The sequence below is a fragment of the Phragmites australis genome, chromosome 3, assembly GCF_958298935.1.
Source record: "Phragmites australis chromosome 3, lpPhrAust1.1, whole genome shotgun sequence".
Classification (NCBI taxonomy): Eukaryota; Viridiplantae; Streptophyta; class Magnoliopsida; order Poales; family Poaceae; genus Phragmites; species Phragmites australis.
The window spans coordinates 35,189,974-35,202,690 of NC_084923.1; positions in this window are offsets into that span (position 1 = coordinate 35,189,974).

Sequence of the window (12,717 nt, forward strand, 5' to 3'; positions counted from 1 at the left end):
TACAAAAGAGTACCTCGTATACATCAAGCCTATGCGAATGCACGAATTGCCGATTAGTAGGTGTTAATTCAAAATTATATTTACCAATTTATGCAGATGCATCCACGCTGGCGCGTTGTGGTGGCAGGCCTCTACGGCGAGGGTAAGCCGAATGTGCCTACACGCATCCTCTCAAGCTGAAGTCTTTGAATTTCAAGAAGAAAAAACAGATCAATTTCGAGTGAATTTGAATTGTAAAGGTTCCCTTGTGCTGAACTCCTGTTGCTATGTCTTTGACGCATCTCCGGAGCCAATCTTACACAATGCAAGAGGCAAGGGTGGAATTGGATTTGTATTCCAAGCCCAGCCTGTTTGGGTCCATGTCGAATTGGAATCTAAAATTGCTGCCAAATTCCAGGGAGGCACATGAAGTTTCCGTCCCGATCGGGTCTCGTGCGATCCGACGCAGCGACTCCTCATGTCTCCTCCGCCGCCAGGTGCTTCCTTCCTTGTGCCGCCGATCACCTCCCGCCGCCCTCTAGAAGGTACCTCATCCTCCTCCAGAACCATGGCCGAGATCTCGGAAGCGGCGAGGGGTGGTGCTTGGCGGACAGTTTGCGTCGTAGCATTTGAGGCAGAGGTAGCCTTGGTGGGATGATTTTCTCTCAGTCGGCTCCGTCCGTCTCTATGTTCCTGGAAGCGTTGGAGAGTGTAATCAAAACCGGATTGGATATTTCAGAGGCTAGTTTTCTTGTTACAATATCCAAACAACATTTGAAATTTGATCCGTGGCAACGAAAATTCCATGACACCCCAGCACAGAATAACCTAAAAACAAAGTTTCGGGAAGAAAAAAAATGATAAATGTATGTTGGAATAATCCTTATCCTCAGTTGATTGGAGAGGATTTTAACATTATGAGATTTAAGTGAAAAATTAATAATAAGAGATTCTCAAGACGGTTGCCATCTATTTTCAATGTTGTTATTCACAGCTTAGACCTAAGGAAAATTGACCTAACGGAAAGATAATACACCAAGACAAATAACTATCACAAACCAATGTTTGAGAAACTGAATCATGTGTTAATGCGCATATAAAGAGAAATTAAGTAACTATTAGTTACCGTGCAAGCGCCGAAAAAAACAGAAGTTTTAGACCATACCCCCATTTTCATTGATACAGGAGGCCCAACCCAGCAAAGTGGTCATAGACCCTTTGAGTCAGAACTAGGTTGGTTTGCCCAAGAAGATTTTGTGAACCATGTTAAGGAGGTTCGGAGCCGAACGAATAAGGACAAACACAAACCCAAAAATAGTCAAACAAACTGAGTGTACTTAGACGCCATCTCAGAGGATGGGCTACACATACGAGTGGCAAATATATAGAACTTCTAAAAACAATAGATACCCTTGACAAAGCGTCAGAGTCAAGGAAATTATCTGATTCCAAGCTTCAATTCAAGAATCAATCCAAGGAATAACTCACAACATACGAAAAGAAGAAGAAAGATAAAAGCATTATTCTATAGATTGATTTGTGTGTTCTGAATCGGCCGTAACCCCTCATATTTGTAGAGTGGCTAGACTTTGCTTTCTATATTTAGGACTCCTCCAAACAAATTTATCTTTAGCTGGTTCGGTCAAGTAATGACCGGGCATACATGAGCCAGACTAGACTAGGACTACATATATCTTTAAATAGAAACCGAGTAAATCAAACCCAAACCGAGTAAATCTTTCTATTTCCCATCTCTCAAACCGATTCAGGATTTTTCTACTCGGCCATTGTCATCAACGCACACGTTTCCAACCGAAATCCAATCCGGTTGCTTTCTTTCAAACATGGAAACATTTTTATCCTTTCCAAACTGGGTACGTGCCTTCCTATTCAGCCGAACACTAGCTCTCTTTTTTATTGCTCCGAAGGGATACATCTGTACCCAGCCACGTACTCGGCCAAAACATCTGTACCCAGCCACGTATACTCGGCCAAAACGTCTCCTAAATAATCTATCAAGCCGAGCATATGTATTTTTTATTGATAAAATATTCTAACAATAAACCTTAACCGAATTTGCTTGGCTATATCCTCACGTGTAGATGTATTTTAATAATGCTTAAACCCATTAAGCTGAACTAGAGCTATTTTTAATCTTTCCAAACTGACAAAACATCTTCTCTTCGGCCATTGTTGCCGATATGGAAACCCTCCTTTTATCTCTATTCTGTGCTCATTAACTCACTAATCACGACTAATTCAATTTAACCAAGAGTTGAACCAAATAAACAACCAAACTAATTAACACTGTTGATTTTAATTGACCGGACATTAACTCTCTTCTCTCTTTGTTTGATTAATCTTAATTAGTAACTATAGATGAGCTACTTAATCATTAAACTTAAACACTAACTAGACGAACAAACATGTACGACAACATATTTCTCTACTCGGCTATAATATGTATTTGGCAACCAAATTAATTAAATTAGCTACTAATTTGGCTATTTAAATCACTTGATCATCGGATTAACCGGCCACATAAAAACCTTAATACATCATTAGCTCAACCATTGCACTAACAACTCAATTAGCAAACCAATTACTAATGAAATCAACTAATCAACCGAATTAGCTAATAAATGCATGAGTACTTATTTTATTCGGCTAATTATTCTCTTAAGACCCGAATTGAATTAATCTTAAATAATTGACTCCCACTAATTTGGCTAATTCATTGTAGTGCCAAATTTCACTATCAACAAATACATAACAAAGTATTATAAAAATTTATTCGGTCCTTCTGTGCCGAATAACTTTTCCATGAGTGAATCATGGACTGAGGACATACCGTAGGTAACTGAGGCTGAAAATAAAATTCTTACAACCTCTTTATAGAAAAAGAAGTTCGGGCTGCTGTATTCCAAATGGAACACAACAAAGCACCCGGCCCCGATGGTTTTCCAGTAGAATTTCACTAGGTATTCTAGGATGTGATCAAGGATGACTTGATGACGATGTTGCAAGAGCTACATTCTGTAGATCTTCTGCTCTTTAGCCTAAACTTCGGAGAAATAATCCTTCTACCAAAACCAAAGATGCATGTCATATTCAACAATATAGGCCAGTATGCCTATTGAATGTGAGCTTCGAAATCTTTACAAAGGTTGCAACCAATTGCATAAATAGCATTGCAGACGGCATAATCCAACCCACCCAAACAATGCTTATGAGAGGTCGGAATACTGTATGAAACCATACATGGACTCCACAAAAAGAAACTAAATGGAGTAGTATTAAAAATTGATTTTGAGAAGGCTTACGATAAAGTCAAATGACCTTTTCTACTAAAGAGCCTCTGGATGAAAGGTTTCTCACCAAAATGGTGTTCTTGGGTGGAACACTTCATATTTGGAGAAAGTGTAGCCATCAAAGTTAACAATTCAACTCGACGTTTCTTCCAAACCAAAAAAGGTCTGCATCAGGGGATCCCTTTTCACCGATCCTTTTTAATATTGTCGCTGACATGTTGGCAACCTTGATCGAAAGAGCAAATAGAGCAGATCAAGTAAATGGTTTAGTTCCTCATCTTGTTCAGGGGGTCTTTTGATTCTCCAATATGCGGATGATACAATCATTTTTATGGATCATGACTTAGAAAAGATTAGAAACTTGAAACGTCTTCTCTGTATTTTTTTAGCATTTATTTGGCTTAAAGATCAATTTTCATAAGGACGAATTTGTAACATACTGAGTTTTAGCATATTAATTAATAGCAAATTTTACTCTAATTTATTTTTTTTAATTAAGTGAACCAAATAAAATCAAGAATATATATATATATATATATATATATATATATATATATATATATATGTACTAGTATGTATATATTCATATATATTAAATTGACTAAGTATCCTAAAATGCACTACCTTAATGTCTAACTTCTTTGTGCATTAATTGATTCATGTGCATTTGGTTTATTGTTGTTATAATTCTTTTTGTGGAGATTTGAATTAGAATGTCTCTCAAATTCGAATATACTCTTAGTTTCCCTTCAGCTCAAATCATATTAAATTCAAATCCACTTCCTAATCTCAAGATCTAAATCCAAATCACAATTCAAATATTCCAATTTGAATGTTTGACAAACCCAAATCCAATTCCACAACTAAATTCAAAAGCCTCCATTTGAATTTAAACCTTTTCCTTTTTCCTTTTCCCTTTTTCTTTTCTCCTCGGGCCAAATCTCTCTCCCTCTCTCGTTTATGGCCAACGCGCAGCCGACCCGGCTTCCTTTTCTCTTCCCCGTTGCCCGCCAGTGCACCTGGGCCGTGACGCCCCGCTCGGCCCACTCCCTGTACGCCTACGCGGCCCTACCAACGCGCCCGCCTGCACACGCCCACGCACGCGTAGCCATCCACTTGTCGGCCATCTGCTCGTACGCCCGCTCCCTCCCTCCATCCCACCGTCGTCTCCCTCCGCCAGCGTGATGCCGCCGCATTGTCCAACCGCGTCACCATGATGACTGGCGCATTCAATGCGCCGGCAACTTGCCTGTGCTCTCGCTCTCTCTCCCCTCTCTCAAGCGCACCGCCCGAGCCGTCTGACGCTATAGGGATCGGTGAAGTCCTAAGAGGGGGTGAATTAGAACACTTAGAACTATTTTGGCTCCAAAAATAACACAAGATAAATATATATCAAATTCTATTTAAATGTGCTCTAAGTTTATCTAATGTGTCTACTCTACCAAACAAAGCGCTTGCAACCTATCTAAGAAGGTAAATTACAAGTAAATAAATGCGGAAACGTAAATAAGATAGAGAGACCAAACTCGGCACAAGGATTTTTTTCCCGTGGTATCAATGGCCTGAATGTCACCCCTAGTCCATGTTGGAGCTCCACAAAGGATATGCTCCCGGTCAGCACCTGGTCACGGCCTTTAAGCCACCAAGTCACAAAGACAAGGCCTCCACCTGGATGAGCCACCAAGTCATCAAGGCAAGGTCTCACTACTAGCCTCTCTTCCGGTTCCTCGCTGCCGTGATCACTTAGGAGCTTGAGCCACAAAGGCAAGGGTCTCCGCATCCCCGCACAATCGCCTTGTCGCTACTCCACACCAAGTCAGAGGGTCAACAAGCTTATCGGCGAGTCACCAAGACTCCAAGGTGCTGGCGTACAAAGAGGTATACTATTGGATCACTCCTTGATCCACTCTCTAGGTAGCAATTACCTAACAACTCACTCTCTGGGCCTATAAGCACTAATCACTAATCACTCACTAATCTTGTGCTCCAGCACAATCAAATGATCACTTTAAGCACTTTGGTGGGTTGGATGTCTTCTCAGGTATACATGAACTTCTCTGGACTCCAGCACAATCAAATGACTGAGTGGAGGGGTATTTATAGCCTCAAACTTGCGCACTAGCTGTTAACCCAACGGCTCTAAAAAGCTGTTAACACCGGATGATCCGGTGAGAACAATAGTACTAACACCGGATCATACGGTGAGTACACTCTCACAAACTAGCCGTTGGAACCCCACTCAAGCCTCTGTGAATACCAGATACTCCGGTGTATACTCCATCTTCACCATCGGACTTTTTGCTGAGTATACCTTAGCCATCCGAGCCAACATCTTCTCTGTGTAAATTGCTCTGGTGCCTTCTCCGGTGCTTATCACATCATCACCGTACTATCCAATAAGGTCACTACATTCTCCCCTTTTTCAACAATGCTCCGGTGCTTGCCTCCAGTGTGTTCAAATCAATCATCAGACTATCCGGTGGGGTCTTCTGCTTCTTTTTCATCTTTGCACTATTTATTGTACGGTGGTGTTACCTTGCTTCGTCACCTGACTATCCAGTGAGGTTTTCATGCCTCTGCCCCCCTTTGACAGGGATGCTTCGGTGAGTGCAAATACTCAGAGCACCGGACCACTCGGTGTAGTTATTTCTCCTAGGACTTTTTCCAATTCAACCAAACTTTGTGCCGACTTCGGTGGCTTCTTCATGTATTGCATCCATGAGATCTACGAACATATATTTTTGACAAACATGTTAGTCCCAATGACTATGTTGTCATTAATCACCAAAATCACAATCATAACCTAATAGGGCTATTTTCACTACAGACGTCACTTGACTTCCGTGTCCACGCACATGCGTAACCGGTACAGTCCTGCCACTGCCCCAGAGAAGTCGTGTCACACCTTCTCATCGTCGCCGCCTCCCTACGCCACGTTGTCGTGCTCCCACTGCCTCATCGTGCCCTCTCTCCCTCTATAAATAGAGTATCCCGGCTTCCCTTCTCTATTTCCCTACTTCGCCGTCACCACAGCACTGCTGCCGCGCTATTGCTCATCGCCAGTGACCTCGAATCCCCCTGCTGAGTCGGCCTCCATGCCGTGTTGCTATGTAACAACCATAGACGTAGGTCATGGGTGTTAATTGCATGCGGTTAGTGCTTAGCCACTGCCCTAGCTGTGCTCCACTACCCAGCTCTGCTCCAGCCACCATCTCAACCCCTCCTGCCACGACCCACCATCGATAAGCCCCCAACCGAGTTTGCCATCGTGTGTAGAAGCCCACCGACCTTCTGCCTTTGTGAACCCCTGGTGGGAGCATGATTTTTTCAAGCTCACCATTGTGGCTCCACTTCCATTGCTCCCAGCCGGCCGATCCCCTTCGCCGCTCGGATAGGCTAGCGCACCCGCGCGTAGCACGCGCATGGTAGGGCCGATCTCGCACCACATTGCCCGACTAAGCAAGTCGTGGATCGACCCGATAGCGGTTAACCTACTAGGAAAGCCTAGCTCCCGCAATCCACAACCAGCCGGTTCGACCCGAGTCGGCCGGATATTGTGCAGCCCAACACTATACGGCTCAGGCCCAAGTCCAGGCTCGGCTCGGCCCAATCCGAGCCCATTTTGGACCAAACCGAGTATTGTACAAGTGGGATCCACCAGTTACTGTGTATGTGGGCACAAGTTACTGTACAATGGGTCCCATCCATGAATAGTATCATTTCATTTCTTTTATTTAATTTTAGATTAAGTCTTTTAAGAGTCATAACTTCTCTGTTCTGGTTCTGATTTCAGCGATTCTTTTACCAAAATTTATCTAAAATCAAAATCTACCTATCTATTATAGTGTGATATTCATTGGGGATCATTTGGCTTTCCATTTGGTATTATTTGTTCTTCTCTAGTATAGTTCATTATTGATCGTAGTCGTATTTGTAGAACCAGTAGAGTTTTGTGAGTGCTGTGTGGGAAGCGTTAGAAGGAGGAGGATCTAGATTTTGATCAAGGTTTAGAAGAGAACATCGGAGACTCCTTGATCATATTGAACCTATGATTTCAAATAATCTACATGATTAACTAAAACTAGACTTATTATCGCATGTGCTATGTATTACGCTTTTTCAAATTGCTGATAGTAGTTAATCCTATCAAACAATTACCATGCCTAAAATATTATCATCTAGAATACATATAACCGTAGGAATTACCTGTCGTTATCTATATTAATGTCGGGCGACACCTTGATATCTAGCATGCTTAGGATTGAATACTTCTCCTCAGAAACGTCGCCTTGAAATGCATCTCTTCGGAGATATCAATTCACTATTTATCAAATTAACCCATGTATCATGGATCCTTGATGGTTGTGAATTGCATGATAGTTCTGAAATCCTTGATGTCATGTGGGATATGGCGGAAGATGTGTAAAAATGGGTGAAACTGTTTTGGCGGGGGTTGGTAGAGTAGTCATTCGGTCGAGGATGCTCTTGGGGGCTTGAGTTACCTTTGTGGTATTTTATTGCCAAAAGATACATACCCTGACCATTTAAGCACCGAATCTTGTACCGTCATGCTGAGCCGCCCTCGTGCAACAATGCGTCTTGTATGTGCAGGACTTTACTTTTCTTTCACCGGACTAGGTTGGGCATCATACTAGGAGGCTGAGGGCAATGAGCAGTCAAGTGACTATCTAACCCTCTGTTTGAATGTGCAGAGACCGGCAAGTGCTTAAAAATGGAACCTGGCATTCAGTACAAGACCTTTAGTACTTGGGGGTAAATCTTGTAGAAAATCCTGGCATGAAATGTGATTGAAGTGTCTCGGTTTGATTCGCTCCTCCGCTTGCAACGGTTGGAGGCTGAGCATATCGCGTGGGTACAATGTACAACCTCTGCAAAGTATAAAACTATTCAAATAGTCATATTCACGGTCATGGACATGTGGAAGCATGGTCACGCTTGATTAGACTCAGGGTCTTGATGAGTGAATATGTGGACTAGATATCTGTGAGATGAGGTTGCTAGCTAAATCCGCCAGGATCTGAGTGGTACTAGAGGTATACTAGATGTGATGATATGGACTATAGTATGAGGTGTAGCCCCTCCTAGGAACAAAACCCCCCTAGATATGACTTATTACCTGGTTTAGAACTACTCCAATTATTTTAAGGTTAACAGTAGAGAATACAACTGAGTCCCTGCATAAATTGCTTTGCACTTAAAACTAAACCGTAAAGCCTTATCTTTGAACTACCTTTATGTATCTATCAAACTCTTGAAGTAGTATAGGACTTGCTGAGTATCTTCCTACTCACTCTTGTTGTCATTCAGATGAAGAAATTGAAGCCGATTTTGCTGGAGGAGAAGGCGAGGATGAAAGGTAGACTTAGAAGTCGCGTTTGCACCCTAGCCGCTTGTAGCTTTGGGTCGTTATCTTCTGCTTTGATTTTATTGTCCGTTGGACCAGGTTTGTAATATACAATATGGTTTATAATATTTTGTACTATGTGACCTTAATACTTTATGTACTAAATTTGACTGTGATACCATAACTGTTATACTATGCATATCAGCTACTTGATTTAGAAACTGATACATGAGACATAGGAGATCTTGGGAAAATGGGATCTTACAGAATTGTTCTATTTTAGGGAAGGAAAAGATAGTGTAAGCCATTACGGAGAAATTTTCGGATGTGCTAAGGGTGAGTTCCCTTTGCACTATCTGGAAATACCTATTTATTACCGCAAACTCCAAAATCCAGATTGGAAAGGAGTTGAGGAGAGATATGAAAAAAAAGACTGAGTAGTTGGATGGGCAAGTACTCTAGGACCCCAACCCAGGGTCTCATGTGCCTCCTATATCAGTCCTTAGGCCAAGTAGTTGATACGTACAGTACAACAGTTATAGTATCATAGTTAAACTTTGTACATAAATACTAAGGTTCATAGTACAAAAGGCTACAACCCATACTATATATTACAAACCTGGCCGAGCGGCCAACAAGACACAACGGAAAATAGAAGCCCAAGCCACAAGCAGATAGGGTACGAACGTGAATTCTAAGACTATTATCATCCTCGCCTTCACCTCCTACGAAGTCAACATCGGCTTTCTCATCTGAATAACAGCAAGAGTGAGTACGGAAGTTACTCAGTAAGCCCTATATTACTTCAAGGTGTTGATAGATTTATAAAGGGGGTAATTCAAGGATAAGACTTTATGGTTTAGTTTTAAGCGTAAAGCAATTTATATAGGTATCCAATTGTATGATCTATGATTGGCTTCAAAATAGTTTAAACAGTTCAAAACAAGGTAACAAGCTATATCTAGAGATTTTTCGGTTCTGGGAGGGGCCACACCTCACTCTGCAGTCCCTATCATCACCTCTGGTGTACCTCTAGTACCATACAACTTCTGGCAGATTGAGCCAGGAACCTCATCACACGGATATTTAATCCACACACTCTCTCATCAAGACACATGCACCCAGAGTCTAGTCAACGCGATTGCTGCTTTTGCGTGTCTATGATCGTGGACACGGTTATTCGAATAGATTTACACTATGTAGAGGTTGCACATTGTACCCACGCGATATGTTTAGCCACCACCTGTTGCAAACGGAGGAGCGATTCATACCGAGACACTCCAATCACCTTTTCTGTCGAGCTTTTCTACGAGATTTACCCCCAAGTGCAAGAGTCTATGTATTGAAGGCCAGCCCCTTTTTAAGCCTAGGTCGATTCTAGAAACCTCCAAACAGAGGGACAGATGGTTATTTAACTGCTCACTGCTCTCAGCCTCCTAGTATCATGCACAACTCAGTCTAATGAAGCAGAAGTCAAGTCCTGCCCATTCAGGACGTATGGTTGCATTGGGTGGCTAGGCCAGACGACGCAATGACTCGGTCCTTAAGCGACCGAGGCACGTATCTTCTGGCAATGAATAGCACAGAGGTGACTCAAGCCTCTAGGAGCATCCTCATCCAGAGTACTACTCACCTGCCCCGCTAAAAAGTTTTCACCCATTTTTACACATCACCCATCATATCCCAAGGACATCAAGAATTTCACAACCATCACAGAATTCACAACCATCAAGGAATCATGATATATGAGTTATCATTGATAACAAAAAATCTTATTTTCAGGGATAGGTGTTTTAAAAGCGACGTCTCATGGAGACGTTTTAAATCCTAAGCATGCTAGATATCAAGACGTCATCTGACGTTAATATAGATAACGACAGGTAAATCTTAGGGTGATATGTATTCTGGATGAGGACATGTTAAAGTATGACAATTGTTTGATTGATAGGGTTAACTACTATAAGCAGTTTGTAAAAGCGTAATACATAGCACATGCGATAATAAGTCAAATTTTAGTTGATCATGTACATTATTTGAAAATATAGGTTTAATATTATCAAAGAGATAGGACTTGCCTTGTCCGAGGTTTTCTTCAAGATCTTGGTAGTAGTTAGGATCTTCCTCGCTCCTAACGCTTCTCGCGCAGCACTTGTAGAATTATGGTGGTTCTGCTATTGTGACTATGATCATTAATAAGCTATATTAGGAAAGAATCAAATAACACCAAATGGAAAGCCAAATGAGTCATAATGGATATCACACTGTGATGGATAGATAGATCTCGAATTTAGATGAATTTCAGCGAAATAATCGCCAAAATCGGAGCCAGAACAGAGAAGTGATGACTCCCGAAAGATTTAATCAAATATAAATTGAGAAAATATGAAATGACATTATTCATGAGTGGGAACCACATGTGGGACCCATTAAATAGTAACTGGTGGGGCCCACATGAACAATACCTAGTTGGACCGAATTGGGCTCAGATTGGGCCAGGTCTGGGCCTGGATAGGCCGAGCCAGGCTTGGGCTACACAGTACTGGCCCATTCAGGTTGGGCTGGCCGGTTTAGCAAGCTTCAAAGCTAGGCTAGCCCACTGGGCATGACTGTGGGCAGCTAGGTTGTCAGCTCGGCCGAGCTGCGTAGGACGCGGATGGCAGCCTGGCCATTCGCGCGTGTGGGCGTGCGGACGAAGTGAGCGGCGATGGGGGAAAAATCATGCTGACGACGAGCGATTCGACAGAGCCGCGCCGGTGAACTCGCTGGGAACGCGCTATCGCCAGCATTCCATAGCAGGAAGCTAATGTCGGATATCTACGCGTGATGGAGAACTTGGCTAGGGGCACATTGATAGCGACCGATGGCGGGAACGACACCAGATGGGTACTAGAGGAGACGACGGTGGCGTAAGAAAAATGGGCAGCACCTCCCCTAGTCTAGGCGCGTTCTTCCTACAAGAAAAAGGAGCCAATGGCTCTTGGCTACACGGCATGACGGTCGGACCATATACTCAGAAGTATAAGGCACATCGGCAACGATCTAAAGCACGGCGGCTGAGCAAAAGCTTGGCGGCACATGGCTACACACGAGAAGGAAACACGGTGACAGCTACATGCTAACTAAGAGGGCTTGTGAGGGGACTGGGAGGCTCACTGAGAGCAAGGATGGCGATGGGAAGGGCGGTGACTGGCGATTCGTCGAAGAGGCAGCGACGGAGTGGCTCGGTCGAAGGCTCGGACAGCCTCCTGTCGGGCTTTTGGTTGACGGAGAGCGGCACTAGGATGACAATGTCCTCCTGGGGCTCCTTGGCAGCACGTGAGTGGTGGACCGACGACGGTGAGCTGCGTTTGGGAATGAAAATGGCGTGGCAGTGGGTATTGGAAGAAAGGGGGGGGGAGAGGACCGATGGCTCTATTTATAGAAGGAGAGGAAGTAGTGAGGTGGTGCAACGCTTGCATCACGAGGTCCTCGATGGGTTGAGTGGCCGTTGAGGTGGCGAGGCGGCTCCCACCTTAATCCCCGCGGTATGGGGGCACTATGCAGAAGTCACACGGCTGCAGTGGCCTGGGTGGCGCGATCATGGGCGGAGAGGGAAGAGAGAGAGAGAGAGCGAGAGCGCAAAGGGTGTCTCAATGATATTTTTGGGAAAGGTGACCGGCGCAGTAGCAAGGGATAGCGTGACACTATGTCGCATTGGAGGAGGGAGGAAGACAACAGAGGCGTAGGTGTGGATGGTCGACACGTGGGCGGCTGAGCTCGCGCGCAGGCGTGCATGCTAGCAAGAAGGCTAGCGTGCGGGCGAGCAGGTCAAGGATGCGGGAGTTGGGCCGCGTGTGGTTGCGATGGCCTGCATGCATGGGAGAAAGGGAAATGAAGCTGAGCCAGCTGCTGTGGGCTGGAACAGAGAGATGGGAGGGAGATTTGGCCTGGGGAGAAACAAAAAGGAAAAAAGGAAAAATGAATTAAGTTTAAATTCAAATTGAGGCATTTGAATTTGGACTTGACTTTGGATTAGAATCAATTTCAAATAAGCATATTTAGACTGTGATTTGGACTTGGATC